The sequence below is a fragment of the Sorex araneus genome, chromosome 5 (genome assembly GCF_027595985.1).
Source record: "Sorex araneus isolate mSorAra2 chromosome 5, mSorAra2.pri, whole genome shotgun sequence".
Classification (NCBI taxonomy): Eukaryota; Metazoa; Chordata; class Mammalia; order Eulipotyphla; family Soricidae; genus Sorex; species Sorex araneus.
In genome coordinates this window covers 9,296,279-9,311,278 of record NC_073306.1, presented here as the reverse complement: position 1 = coordinate 9,311,278, position 15,000 = coordinate 9,296,279, and positions in this window count along the sequence as shown.

Genomic DNA, 15,000 nt, shown 5'->3' with positions numbered 1-15,000 from the left:
CCCATTGATTTCATCCTTATTTATTTCTAACTTCTTGCCCCCACCGGGCAGTCCTTTTTCCTTATTTATTTCTAACTTCTTGCCCCCACCGGGCAGTCCTTTTTCCTTATTTATTTCTAACTTCTTGCCCCCACCGGGCAGTCCTTTTTCCTTATTTATTTCTAACTTCTTGCCCCCACCGGGCAGTCCTTTTTCCTTATTGCTGGGTATTTTCATACGCGCGCCCAGCCCTCCTGATCGCTCGGTTTCTGACAAACTGTCTTGGACCTTTTCCAACACCTGCCGGCCTTCCCTGACCACTATGGAGCATGCCTCATCCTCCAAACAATTTTGAACCATCTTCCAAGTTGCCTCAGTGCCCATAGTAAAGACACAAGAGCAAAAGAGAAGGCAAATCCAAATAAGGAGGACAAAGAGTGCTCCCCACCACCAGGAAACGGGCATTCTTTTCTTACCAACACTGGGCAGTGGTCCGCAGCACGCCTCTCCGAGCAATCTTCCTGCAGTTCTGAATCCTCCCTCCAAAAGGAGGGGTTCTTCCTCGAGGTGCAAGATGAAATTCCCGGGTTTCGGCACCAGTTGTTCGTAGCCCGCGTCGCGATTTCCCTTCGCCAGCAAAGAGTGAGACGACACGGGTTGAGGATCCTTCTGCAGCAGTTTTATTCAGTCAACTTCACGAGGAGAAAGAAAGAACCCCAACCCGGGTAATGGCAGTCCTTATATAGCCTGGTTGCCCCGCCTCTAAGGTGGTGCTCATTTTCTATTGGCTCTCGCTCATAGGGTGGCGCCTTTCCTATTGGCTCTCGCTCATAGGGTGGCGCCTTTTCTATTGGCTCTCGCCCATAGGGTGGCGCTCTTTCTATTGGCTCTCGCCGATCACCCCATATGAGGTGGCGCTCTATTGGCTCTTGCCACGCATGCGCAATGCGGTCGTTGCGCATGCGCAATGTGGTTGTTGCGCATGCGCGATCATGCGCATGCGCAATGTGCTCTGGCTCCCTACACTTTGAACTCTCTCAGGATGTTATTGGAGCATGGGTGTATGAGTCCTCGTAAAAACACTCCAGCATCCCTATCACCCAAACCTTGGCGTTCCTTCATCTACATGATATAGGAGGAAGTGCTGATCTTACTGTCATTAGGCAAAGACTACAGGGCTCTTGTGAAAATGAAGATGGAACACTGGGAATGGAACTGGTTTAAACTTCTGTTTTTTAAAAAAACCTCAAATTCATGGATTGACTTTGAGAAAAATAATGCAAAATTGAAACTATAAAATAAGGACAAAAAAGAGCAATATAAGCATTAGGCTAATATAAAAAAATTAGAAGGCTGGCAAGCTATCCATGGAATATTCGATATGTCAAAAACAGTAACAAGTCTCGGGGCTGGAGAGATAGCACAGCGGGTAGGGCGTTTGCCTTGCACGCGGCCGACCTGGGTTCAAATCCCAGCATCCCATATGGTCCCCTGAGCACGGCCAGGGGTAATTCCTGAGTGCAGAGCCAGGAGTAACCCCTGTGCATCGCCAGGTGTGACACAAAAAAGCAAAAAAAAAAAAAAAACAAGTCTCACAGTGGAGACGTTACTGGTGCCCACTCGAGCAAATCGATGAACAAGGGGATGACAGTGACAGTGACAGAAGGAACAAATTTGAAAGTCTGTAATAAGATAAATTAACATAATATTTTATTAAGTATAACATTTCTACAGTTTTTCTTCATTTTTATGTATACTCCTTTGTTTATGTAAAAATAATTTTGTATCATATTTTATAGAGATAAAAAATTAATTTTTACCTTTAACATGGTTTAAGTGGTTTGTTTGGCTTGTTATTAAATGGCATTTTATATAAAACACACATTTCCACATCCAGCAAACTCACGGTTGTAATGTCACAAACATGTACCCTACAATCTCTAAATTTCTAATCCACATCATTACCATCAGGAAAACATTTGCAGTGTCTACTATACATTACTATTTGTCAGAAGAAAGAACTTCTGTTTCCACCAAATGTTGATTGATGAGAATCAAATTCTCCAACGTTTGTATTTGTGTTATGATTAGGGGAAGGTTTCAGAGGAAGCCCAGACGCTGTGTGTCAGACAATGTTTCTCCTCATCTGACTACTAGCATTTAGAACTGGCCACTGTAGGATATATTTTATGTTAGGATGTGGCCTCCAGGTACCACAGCATAACAGCTTTGTGACACTTAGTGGATGGAGTGGTACAGTAGACAAGTGGGAGTGTTCTTGGGAGCTATGCCTGCATTGAAGCAATGAAATCTCACTCATCTGTGGTATACAGACACAAAATGAGACCAGACTATTTTGAATGATGACAAACACTTGACCTTTGATTTCAGAAATGAGATTAACAAACAGTGGAGGAAGAATTGGTGGTGGGAGGGGGGAGAAGTGAAGAAGATGCAGTGGTGATAAGGTGCAGTTACTCAGATCATCAAAACCATAAAACGTTAACACTACTATTCCCATAGCATCTACACTACAATATAAATAAAATAAGAAATAATACAAAGTTGTGTGGAATCGTGCCAAGGGTGCACCAGACTTGGATTCAATCTCCACCACCACAAGGTACCCCAAGCATCACTGGGTTGCAGCTCTGGCAGGCCCCAGCATTGCCAGGTCACTCTTGTATCACATTCTCAGACCTTTGCATTGAACAACAAGCCCAGTTGACCAAGAATCACTGGTGGGGCCCTAGAATCTCTTGACACTCTTTGGGGAGGTCCATAAAATAAATAAAAATAAATTAAAAATAAAGCCAAATAACTTTATAGAGTTGTGGCTGCACACAGCCTACATGAACCCTACTAAACTCTAGTCTGAATTATTAGTTTCTCTAAAGAAGGATCCTCCAAACTTTTTTTTCACTGCAATCTCAGTTTATTTCAGAAGTGGATAATGAAAAGATTAGTGTGTATACAGACAATATCCTTAGCCAATTATAGCTAAAAATATATATTTTATAAAACTTATAAACCAGGTAAGCATATTTCTAGGGTCTCTTGGGCCTTAGGAAATGTCCATCCAAACTGGAAGCACGAAGTTTAACTTACATTAGCTTTATGGCCTGTGCCCCAAAGGGCACTGGGCTTCATTTTTGTTCACAGTTGTATTCCTGGTACCTACAATAGTGCCTTAAACAAAATAGATATACAATAAGTATATTTAAAGAGAGGGAAAATGAAGGTATGAAGGAATGGGGGAAAGAAGAGAGGCAGGAAAGAGGAAGGGAGGGAAAAAGGAGACTTGGATAATAGAAAACTCTTTTGGTTTCTCTATGTTCAGCAGAAAATAACTATCCTCAGAATTATTTTCCAAGAAAGACAAGATGCTGGGCTAAATGATGTCATCATTTAAACCAGTCTTCATATGAAGATAGCTTGTCACTACAAGAGATAAGGAGCCTAGATGGAATAGAGAAGGGCTCACTAAGAAAATGATGGCTGGAGGAATCAGTCGGGATGGGAGATGCGTGCCGAAAGTAGATAATGGACCAAACATGCTGACCTCTCAGTGTCTGTGTTGCAAGCCATAATGCCCCAAAGTAGAGAGAGAGTCTGGGGAATATTGTCTGCCATGGAGGCAGGGGGAGGGGGGGATGGGGGGTATGCTGAGGATATTGGTGGTGGGGAATGTGCACTAGTGAAGGGATGGGTGTTTGATCCTTGTGAGATTGCAACCCAAACGTGAAAGCTTGTAACTATCTCATGGTGATCCAATAAAATTTAAAAAAAGAGAGATAAGGGGCCTAGTTAGACTCAGAAGTAGGGGGAACTCTGAAATAGTGCAGGATAGGAAGTGCTGGGTGGAAATCAGGCCAGGGTCACACAAGAAAATGGAAGAGCAGGTGAAGTTTCACACAGTGACACCTAAGCCAGGCATTTCACAGATATGTCAGAGTGCCCTAGGCTTCTTCTGATAACCCTGGAAAGTCAAAAGTATTGGTAAATCACATAGTTATGCATTAATCCATGCTGCTGCATCAGTTCTGCCTTAGGGTTGATATTTAGTAGTGACAACCAGATGGTCCCTTTGTGGTTAGAACATAGGAAGGTAGCGATAAGTGTTGACTCTAGTGAAATTTTCCAAAAAGTTTCTCTGAAACTTCACCTACCTTCATGGTCATCCTATCACTTCCTTTGGAATGTCCCTCTGAACTCCCCACAAACCAGCAACCAAAGAAAGTACAGGGATGACATCTTGATTCAGCCACACTTGTGATGCTTGTTTTGTTATTCACATTACTAATTCTTTTACATAGAGTCCCTAGTTCTGTTAAGCCATCAACATAGCAGCACAAACTGGGAGGTATGTCTGTGGCGGATAGTCTCCCTGTCCCAGGTTCCTATGGATTAGCCTTGATGCAGAGATTAATTGTCCTCTAGAGACCTGAACTTTCTCAGGATGGCAACAGAAATGAAACCCTAGACTGTGCTGGCTTCCTCCCAAATGAAAGCATACAGCGAGTCTTTTCTACACACTATTGCATATCCAGAAACTGGCACCTACTTCTACAGAAGAAGGTAGATCTTTAAAGGTCTCAGTATGAAATAGCATCTAAAAGTTTGGGCCAAAATCACTGAAAGTATTTTTTTTTCTGATATGCAGGTGGGGGAGGGCTGGAGTGATAGCACAGCGGGTAAGACGTTTGCCTTGCATGCAGCCGCCCTGGGTTTGAGTCCTCTACCCCTCTCAGAGAGCCCGGAAAGCTACCGAGAGTATCCCGCCCGCACGGCAGAGCCTGGCAAGCTCCCTGTGGCGTATTCGATATGCCAAAAACAGTAACAAGTCTTGCAGTGGAGACGTTACTGGTGCCCACTCGAGCAAATTGATGAGCAATGGGACGACAGTGCTACAGTGATGCAGGTGGGGAATATGAACAGGAAAATGCCTAGATTCAAAGTCTTCTCAAACACTAAGAAGTTGAACTCGCTGTGGAACTCTGATCCCTAGAACTCCATCTTCTATGCGTTTTTTTTTTTCCTTTTGGGTCATACCTGGCAATGCACAGGGGTTACTCATGGCTCTGCATTGAGGAATTACTGTTGGTGGTACTTGGGGGACCATATGGGATGCCGGGGATTGAACTTGAGTCAGCCGTGTGCAAGGCAAAAATCCCCTATCCGCTGCACTATCTCTTGGGCCCCCTTCTACTCATTTTAATTTTTTTTTTCAGCACTGATCTGGTTCTCTTAGAGAATTCTTACCTCGTGGAGAAATCAGAGAGGATCAGTACAATCACAGTGCCCCACGTGGCAATGAGACCTTTTACGCAAACTCTAGGATTAAGTGAGGAAGCAGTCTCATTTTATAGCTGTGACTGGTTTACTTTCCTTCTGTTCTCAGGACTAGTGGTACAGTCATGAATTTGGCTGAGAGAGAGAATTTGAAGCAGCCGCCATGGAATGGGAAGAGGAAGTCAACAGGAATCGAGCAAGAGTGGAAGGCTGAGAGGATGAATCAGTTGGAGATTACTAGCTGACTGCGCATGAACCCAGGCAGCCTGCAGATGAATTTCCCTAGCAATATTGGCAATGACCTAGAATTATCAATCAGGGTTTGGAGAAACCCTGATTTAGCAACATCTTCAGTGTCTTTAGGCCTCTGGTAGCAAACAGTTGCCATACCAAAGGGTTCAGATATAGAACATTTATAGCATTGTAGGACATTCTATGGACTAGAAGATTTTTTTTTTAATGGAAGATGTACATTAGCACTGTAGCACTGCCCTCCCATTGTTCATCGATGTGCTCAAGCGGGCACCAGTAACGTCTCCATAAGTGAGACTTGCTACTCTTTTTTTGTATGTCGAATATGCCACGAGTAGCTTGCCAGGCTCTGCCATGTGGGCGGGATACTCTCGGTAGCTTGCCGGGCTTTCGAAGAGGGACCGAGGAATCGAACCCGGGTCTGCTGCGTGCAAGGCAAACGCCCTAACCGCTGTGCTATCGCTCCAGTCTACGGCCATACCACCCTAGAAGAGGGGTATCTGGCTGCGACATCTGTCACCCCATTGATCGCCAGGGTTGATTCTGCTGATCTGGCTGGCCAGCGGGTGTCCCCTTCCTCCCTCACCGCTCCATGTGCGTCCCTCCCAAAGCTGCGCGCTCAGTGGAAGAGGACGGCCTTCCCCGAATAGAGACAGACCGGTCTTGGGTCGAGGGTATACGAGTAGCTGATCTCCCCTGCTAGAACCTCCAAACAAGCTCTCAAGGAAGATTTACATTATTAAAAAAATATTTTTTAATTGAATCACTGTGAGATAACCCACTTAAAGCTGTTCATGATTTGGTTTCAGTAATAAAATGTTCCAATACCCATCCTCCACCAGTGTACATTTCCCAGCATCAATGTCCCCAGTTTCCCTGCCCCCAACACTCCCTAGCCTGCCTCTATGGAAGACACTTTTCTCCTCCTCCTCTTCCTCCTCCTCTTCCTCCTCCTCCTCCTCCTCTTCCTCCTCCTCCTCCTCCTTCTTTCTTCTTCTTCTTCTTCTTCTTCTTCTTCTTCTCTTCTTCTTCTTCTTCTTCTTCTTCTTCTTCTTCTTCTTCTTCTTCTCCTTCTTCTTCTTCTTCTTCTCCTTCTCCTTCTTCTTCTTCTTCTTCTTCTTCTTCTCCTTCTTCTTCTCCTTCTCCTTCTCCTCCTCCTCCTCCTCCTCCTCCTCCTCCTCCTCCTCCTCCTCCTCCTCCTCCTCCTCCTCCTCCTCCTCCTCCTCCTCCTCCTCCTCCTTCTTCTTCTTCTTCTTCTTCTTCTTCTTCTTCTTCTTCTTCTTCTTCTTCTTCTTCTTCTTCTTCTTCTCCTCCTCCTCCTCCTCCTCCTCCTCCTCCTCCTCCTCCTCCTCCTCCTCCTCCTCCTCCTCCTCCTCCTCCTCCTCCTCCTCCTGCTGCTTCTCCCTTGTCTCCCCCCACCCCTTTCTCACTTTCTCACTCACTTGCTCTCCTTTTGGGCATTGTGGTTTGCAACACATTGTGGTTTGCAATACTGAAAGGTCAGCATGTATATCCCTTTACCGATTTTCATACTCATTTCTTATCCAACATGATCATTTCCAACTATTGTTGTCATACTGGTCCCTTCTCACTCTTATTTACCCTCCACCACCACCTCCATCCCCGACCCACACACACACTTGTGGTAGATTCCAACCATTGACCAGTCCTCCTATCTCCTGTTTTTCCTTAGCCTTGGATATTTGACTAGCAGATTTTGAAGATTTTAAAAAATTTACTAAACAAATTAGTGAAAGAAATGAGGGCAAGGATATGGCGGGATGCTGGAGGTGGAGGTGAGTGGGGAAGGCACCAGAATGAAATAAGATTATTTTTAGAGACCTCAATGACCAATTATTACCACTAAACATGGGTAGTTTGAGTCTGATCCAGAGAGCCAAAATTTTGACTCTAATTCAAGCAGAAGTGTGGTGTTTGGATCAAATTAACTATGAACTATTCACTGACACAAACCAGGCATGTTGGCAAACTCAATGCCATTTTGAAATCTACTGAGTTCAGAACTCATCTGATTGTTTTTTTTAATGCTGGTCATCCAGCTGGAATTGTAATAAATACATAGACCCGCCTCTTTTCCGAGCAGATAAATGTATAATGAAGTTTTTCTTTAGAGTAAAACAGGCAGTAAATAGGATTTACATTTCACAATGACCCCCTCAGCTTGAATAATGACTGGTTTTGATTCTCCCTTTGGGAACTGAAATGAGATACAGTTCCTGCTATCTGACACCTGTCACTAATCCTGGCCCCTAACCTCTGGTGAAAAATGAGTTGCTGCTAAATATGTGATTGGATCCCAGCTGGAAGAAAATGTTCTAAAAGATACCCCTTCCTCCTGCAAAGGTGAAATTTATTGCCTTGCTACTAAATATATGTAGTGAAATGAGTTGATTTTTTTTTTATTTTTGGGTCACACCCAGTGATGCACAGGGGTCAGTCCTGGCTCTGCACTCAGGAATTACCCCTGGTGGTGCTCAGGGGACCATAAGGGATGCTGGGAATCAAACCCGGGTTGGCCACGTACAAGGCAAAGGCAAACACCCCAACCACAGTGCTATCGCTCCAGCCCAGAAATGAGTTGATTCTTGAAAGGAAAATCCAAGTGAGTAACAACAAAATTAAGGGAGGTACTTTTCGGCATCAGATGGGTCAAGATTAGTAGAATTTAAGGTCTATTCTTTCAAAAGTAAGTTCCTGATAGCTGGCTTCTGGTAAGAGTAGATGAGTCTGCGCGTCTCAGGTATGGGTTGATTCTTGGATATGGACTAATACTCAGGTACGGACTGATCAGTGTAAGAGGAAGCAAAACCCTCTAGATGTTCTTTTCATTGTATGATCAGCAAAGGGTAGATATCATCTGAGATTTAACTATGTATATTCCCACTCGAAAGCCATCTTTTCCGGGTAGAAAATCCACAATAAATTTCCCATCAGCACACAGGAACAAGTGGATTCTTTTTGTTTTGTTTTGTTTTGCTTTGTTTTCTTTTGTTTATTTTGGGGCCATACCTGGTGATACTCAGTGATTCAATGTATCACTGTATCACTGTCATCCGTTGTTCATCGAGTTGCTCGTCAGTAACTTCTTCATTTGTTCTAGCCCTGAGATTTTAGCAGCCTCTCTTTACTCATTCTTCCCAATGGTGCCACATTGGAGGCCCTTTCAGGGTCAGGGGAAAGAGACCCATCATTGTTACTGTTTTTGGCTTATTGAATACTCTATAGGGAGCTTGCCAGTCTCTGCCACTCAGTGATTACTCCTGCTTTTATACTCAGGAATTAATCTCAGGAATGCTTGGGGGACCACTAGGATGCTGGGATCAAAAGTGGGTTGACCATGTGCAAGGCAAACACCCCACTTGCCTGTACTATCACTCCAGTCCTTAAACAAGAGGGTTCTAATTTCAGCATTGACTGTATTTCAGGAGCTGGAGTAAGGGTGAAAATTGGCAAGGGATGGAAAAAGGTGAGGCAGCCCAAATGATTGACCTCATAGTTTCAGGAAAATGTGACTCAGGAACTAAATGTTGGTCAATGACTTGCAAATAGCTTGAATTGGGGGTTGTTTTCCTGCCACCCCCACCACCTTCCCTGTGTCAGATGCTGGGGACTCAGTGATCATTAGTAATATACAGATCTGCCCCACAAAAACATCCCATAGCTAGCAGCATTGAAGGGTCTTTAGTCTTCTCGGTTATGTGATGGAATCAATACCATTGACAATAAGCCTTTTGAGAAAGGACATTAAAAATTCTGTTGACATTTGAGGAGGCTTAAAAAAATGCCATCTTCCCCAGCCATATTTGGAAGCAGTTGAGAGAGAGAGAGAGAGAGAGAGAGAGAGAGAGAGAGAGAGAGAGACAGAGACAGAGACAGAGACAGAGACAGAGACAGAGACAGAGACAGAGACAGAGACAGAGACAGAGACAGAGAGAAGCACTGGATATATTGATGGTTATCACAACACAGTGTGAGCTGCTTAGAGACCATGGCTGATATTTGAGTGTGAAATTGACTTGCTAAAACTTGTCCTGCCTCCTCGTGTTCCAGAGTGGGATTGCCTACCCAGCAGGACCTTGGAGTCTGCAGAACACACGTGCTTATTGCATATATTGCTGCTCCTTCCAGATTGGACAAAAGGCGGGGAAATCAAGTTCTTAGTGCTCACATTTGCCCTTCAGTCAAGCCCCTTGGGCTAACTGATACTGTCCGAGTCGGGGCAGGGAGGAAATTGCTCCCTGCTCCCCTGGGTTCTCCTGGATTCTAATGGTTAGGGAGATGAGGGCTGGAGCAGTTGTACAGGAGACAGGGCACTTGCTCTGTATGTAGCTGACCCCAGTTTGAATATCTCCAGGCCACATATGGTCCCCTGAGCACTGCCAGGGATCCCTCTTGGGCACAGAACCAGGAATAGCCCCTGAACACCACCAGGTATGGCCCCCTAATAAAACCAATATGAAATAAACAAAAACCCATCAAATTAGTAAGAGAAAAGAACAAATTTAATTGCATATATTGGAGTGTCTGCATGGGGAAAATTTTTTCTAATTTAAATGAGGGTCTAAGGGGCTGGAGCGGTAGCACAGCGGGTAGGGTGTCTGCCCTGCATGTGGCCGACCCGGGTTCGATTCCCAGCACCCCATATGGTCCCCTGAGCAACGCCAGGAGTAATTCCTGAGTGCAGAGCCAGGAGTAACCCCTGTCATCGCCAGGTGTGACCCAAAAAGCAAAAAATAAATAAATAAATAAATAAATAGATAAATAAATACATACATAAATAAATAAATAAGGGTCTAAGCAATACTTTTAACCCTGAGCTAGGGGCCTGGAGCTTTAAAGAGAGAGGAGAGAGTTCACTTGACAGGCAGACCAGGATTACTCTCAGTCTAGAGTGCTGTCTGCTGTGGTAGACTATTTAGAACCCTAAATATAGATCATGCTCCTAATTTTTATTGTCCTAGGTAGGTCAGGGAGTGATAAAAACGTTTTTCCATTTCTTTCTCTTTCTTTATTTTTGAACCTTCAGGGTCTCAACTGACCACAGCTCAAAATAATCCATCTGCCAAGGTGACCTTGGGCAGGCGACCTGGGTGAGGTCTCTCTGGACTCTTTAGGTAGCTCAATTCTTCACAACTCCCCTCCTCAGGCTTCTCCTTTCCAGAGAAAGGAGAGTGGTGGGTGGGGAGAGAGGGAGGCCGTGGCTGGTTCGATACCCCTCTGTCCACGAGGGAGCCAGAGGAACACAAAACTAATGTTCTTCCCTCACATCCCCTTAAAAAATTTTTTTTAAACTTTTTTGTTTGACTGAGGTTCTCTCTGGGGACCCCTATTCGCAGAGCTCTGTTTGCACCAGAGGCATCTGGATTTGAACTCATGACCCTGAACACTTTTGGCATACCCTCTCAACCCTTGTCATCTTTTGGATCCCAATTAATAATGTTTTGGATGCTGGAGCAATAATACAGCAGGCAGAGTGCTTGCCTTGTACAAGGACAACCAGGTTCAATCCTGCAATCCTGGACACCCCATAGGGTCCCCTGATTCCCCTCCCCACCCCGAGTGGCCTCTGAGCAAGAGCCAGGAATAATAAGCCCTGAGCATCAGTGGGTAATGGACCCAAACCAAATAATAATAATAATCATGTTTATCTTATGCAAAGCAAGTGCCCTACCTGCTATACTGTCTCTCGGGCACAACCTTTTTATTGCATGCCTTATATCTTTAACTTTTAAATAAATATATCGTTATTTTTTCCACTTATTCTGATAATCTTGTCTGTCTTTTTCTTTTTTTAGATTTTGCAAGGGCAGGGAGGTATTGGGGGCGGGGCGGTTAAAGGAGCCATTTCTGGCCTCAAGGAACCACCGGAGTTTAACAATTCAATGTTCTGCTTGCACCCAGCTGTGCTGTGGGGTCTCCAGGGACCTGTGGCAGCCCTGAGGCAGGCAGAGTAGCTCTAGTTGTGTGTGTGCAAGACAGGCACCCCCACCCCCCCACTCCTGACCCATTTCCCTAGCCCAGGAGACTTCATCTCTCAAAGGGAACATCAAACCTACTTAAAACGTACCCTGACCATATCAATGTCAATACTTCTACAATTGCTTTCATTATTTAAATGAGTCTCAAGTTTACCTTCAATTTGGAGGTCTTACGTTTTCTATTGAAATAACAGCCTGCCGTCCCATCAATTAGATTATACTTGAGGATACTAAACTGACCAGTGGCTGAGTGGAGTGGAGGGGGGAGGGGCTGTACTTGAGTTTCCTTAAATGCTTTTATTATTTCTCTTATCAGTTCCTTTATCCTCTAGCAGCTGTGCTCCCTTTTTTTTTTTAATTCGTTTCTATTTTTGTTTGGGGGCTGACCGGGCAGTTGCTTGGGGGGAACCATCCTGAGCTTTGCCAGGTGCAAGATAAACCCTCTTTCCCCTCCCCCACTCCCACCTCTGCACCCCCCCACCCCTTCTCTCTTTGGCCTCCGTGTTCTTGATTCTGCTTCCTGAATGTGTCTGACTTGGTGGGTGAGCAAATAGGAAATAACTTTTTTTTTTTTTTCCCAACTTTAGCTTCCTCACTGCTCACCCTGCAAAATGACTCTGTGCTTAGACCTCCCACCCTGGGTGAATCTCTGGTGATCCTCCTGGATTCTTAGTCATTATCAGAGGGCGACTGAGTCCTCCCTCGGGTCCGGTTCTGTCCTGCCCGGCTAGTGAAGCAGGTTGTCCGTTTCTTCCTGCTGGCTGGAGGCAGCTGGGGCAGGCTGATGGCGGTGTCTGTCCCCGGGGTTCTGCTAGGGAAGGTAAGTAATGATTCAGCTCACTGTTCTCTGGGGCTAGAGGAGCACGTGCCCGCCACTCCTGCTGGGGCCTGCTGGAAAATTCCAGAAGTTTTCGTCTTCTCCCAGGCTTAGTGGTTTCTCTTTGGCCTCCCGGGACCATAAGAGACCAGAACAGTTCATCAGGGCCAGAGCCCATGCTCCCGGGGGACATTCGGAAATAAATCCCCAAGGCCAGCTAGTCCCTGGAACACAGCACAGTCTGTCCACTGAGTTGTGACTCTGAGGGGGATCTCTCCAGCCCTCTCAGCATCAAAATAAAAAGCCAGACTAAGGCCGGAGCCATAGTACAGCGGGAAGGGCATTTGCCTTGTGTGCGGCTGACCTGAGTTCAATCCCAGGTGGATATCCCTATGGTGCCTCAAGCACCACCAGGAGTAATTCCTGAGTGCAAGCCAGGAGTAGCCCCTGAGCATCACTGGGTGTGACCCAAAAAGCAAAAACAAAAACAAAAACAAAACAAAACAAACAAAAAACAAAAAACAAAAGAAAAAGAAACCCAGACTAAGGCAGCGGCTCGGGCTCCAGCAGCCGGCAGCCGTGTGGCTTGAGGGGCGACAGAGCGTGAGAAGCGAAGGACCCTGCCCCCAGGCCCACGCTCCCAGCTACCCCTGAGTTTAGTGGGCAATCCGCAGTGGATTGTTATGATTAACTTAGTACCTTTCTGCACGAGAAGAGCTCTGCCAGACAATTCCCAAAGTCAAAGTAACCAAGATAGAAACTCGAATCTGAATCCTGTGGTTTTAGCATTTGCCACAGAGAAAAGACCGGAGTGAGAAACTTTGGGGGACACCGTTAAAGAAGCTGGACTTACTTTAGGAGCAAGAGTAAAGGTGAGAGGAGAAAGGGAGTTTTGGTGTTGTCTTTGTAGGGAGTATCATGGGCTGGAGCGACAGTGCAGTGGGTAGGGCGTTCGCTTTGCACGAGGCCGACCCGGGTTCGATTCCTCCGCTCCTCTCGGAGAGCCCGGCAAGCTACCGAGAGCATCTCGCCCGCATGGCAGAGCCTGGCAAGCTACCCGTGGCGTATTGGATATACCAGAAACAGTAACAAGAAGTCTCACAGTGGAAACGTTACTGGTGCCCACTCAAGCAAATCGATGAGCAACGGATGACAGTGACAGTGACAGGGAGTATCATACTGAAACGTGCTTGGGGCTACTCCGAGTTTGATGCTCAGTGGACCTTGTGGGGCCAGGAATCAGCCCTGGGCAACTCCATGCAAAGCAGGGGACCAAATGTGCCCGGGATCCAACCCTAAAGTCTAAAGTCTCCTAAACGGAAGGCCTGCACTTTGACCTTTTGACCTATTCGCCCTGCCTTCTACTATTTAATCCTAAGGAGAATACTGAGAAGATATTAGGGTTTTTAGAAATTTTATTATGCTTTCTGTTTTTGCTTTTTAAGCACAAATTGTTTTGCATTTGAAGCATTGCTTAGCGGGCCTGGGGGTCAGGGACTACTCTTGGATATACTAAGCCTGGTTGTGTTTTCAGTGCTAGGGGCAGGGGCGGGAGGCCACACGGTGTTGGGAATCCACCTTGGGTGGCAGTGCGTGAAGCAGAAGCGCTCCAGCCCCTAAGAAGATACTGTTATCTTAGCACTGAATAACAACAAGAAGAAGCAACAATAACCATGCATTATTATCCTCTCACTGAATAACTATAATAATAATGATGAATTGTTATCCTAGCACGGGAACACCCTGACAGTCTGGCTAAGTATCCCGGGGAGTGGCCTAGGACATTCGTCCACTCTGACCCCAGTGAGGCTCTATACCTATTTGTTGGGGAAAGGGAAGGAAGATTCCATCACTTTGAGCTGCTCCTGCTGTTTCTCCTTCATGACAGTAGCCAGAAGGAAGCTCGAAACGGGGATGCGTTGTCCGACCCCTGCATACCTGAGCCCTCTTCCCTGGCTCCCGATCAGGAAGCCCTTTTAGAGAAAGAGCTTTCTAGTTCTTCATGACAGCCTCAGTTAGGACCGTCCTTTCTTCCCATTTCCATGCTCTCTCCTTGTCCTTCCATCTGAGAACTAAGGCTCGCAAAGGGGAGTCGGTGCAGCTTCTCATCGAGGAAAAAGGAAGTGCTCCCTTCTGAAGGGGAACAGGGACCTCACAAGTCTACATCCTTATCCCGGGGACTCCTCAGAGAGTCTAAATAGTCTTCTACTCAAAGCCTCGAATTAAACCCATTTTTGGCCCTTCAAGTTCTAATAGCTCATATTTTACAAGTCCTTAGACGAATGAATTATAAATGAACTTTTGAAGCGCAACTTATTTCTAAGCGGAGTTTTGCTCTTCTCTGCTTGGGTCAATGAGAAATTAATGAGAAACAGTAAAATAGTAATGCAATATATATGTAGACTATTCAATACTCTAGGATGTACGATCAAAGTTATTTAGCTTATTAAGTATAGGTCAATCTTTTAAACTTTCTAAAACATCAAAGACATACTTTGAAAGAGTATTCTGTACAGTAATGAAGTTTCAACATCGCTAGCAAAATGTAGGGCGTTGGTTTTTTGTCTTTAATTTTGCAAAGCCATTTAAATTGCACTGTAGCACTGTCATCCTGTTGTTCATTGATTTGCTCGAGTGGGCACCAGTAACATCTCCATTGTG